The 665-nt window shown below is 36.7% G+C and overlaps 1 non-coding gene across 1 annotated transcript; it reads left to right on the plus strand.

Moving 5' to 3' along the window:
- The first annotated feature begins 285 nt into the window (after positions 1 to 285).
- LOC114580334 lies at positions 286 to 384 on the plus strand. The gene has a single exon (XR_003701693.1). It is a non-coding gene; the product is annotated as a U6 spliceosomal RNA (small nuclear RNA).
- The last annotated feature ends 281 nt before the right edge of the window (positions 385 to 665 follow it).

The raw sequence follows: 665 nt of genomic DNA on the forward strand, positions 1-665 counted from the left end.
TATGCATTAAACTTAAGATCATAAAAAAAAAATTGAAACAAAGAAAAGAAGTAAACCGCCTATAACTTCCTACCCTCACTTTTTCCTGATTAATTATTAATCTCCCAATTTCATAACTTCACTCTCAAACAAATCTAGACAATTTGGCACACAGTTCGTCAATCTCAGACAATGTCTCACTTTTATATTATTCTTCCAAAATACTTTTAACAAAAGAAATTGAAAGCCCACAAAGATCTCAAACTTATTGAACCTAATCCTCAAGTATCTCCTTGCAACTCAAGCCTATTCGATAAAACCAACAAAATTAGAAAGATACATAGAAGATTAGCATGATCCTTGAGAAAGGATGAGACACTAAATCGAGAAATGATCCAAATTTTTAACATCAAATAGTATTTCTTTTCACTAAGGTATTGGCACGTTCTTCCCCTCCTGTAGCCACTATCTGGTATGCAATCAGCACTCTTGGCATTGAGCTACATGCTTGCACAGTGCACGATCGTGCCCTTTACAGCCTGCACTCATGATCTATAATTGTGTCACACTTGATGCTTGCAATCAAAATCACGCTTATGTCCCAAGTGCCAACGTTTCCTGGCGTCGGAATCTACCAAACTTTGAGTTCATGGCTATCTTAATCCATCTACTGCCTCAGTGTCCAA

Source organism: Dendrobium catenatum, unplaced genomic scaffold (genome assembly GCF_001605985.2).
Source record: "Dendrobium catenatum unplaced genomic scaffold, ASM160598v2 fragScaff_scaffold_961, whole genome shotgun sequence".
In the NCBI taxonomy this organism is placed as follows: domain Eukaryota; kingdom Viridiplantae; phylum Streptophyta; class Magnoliopsida; order Asparagales; family Orchidaceae; genus Dendrobium; species Dendrobium catenatum.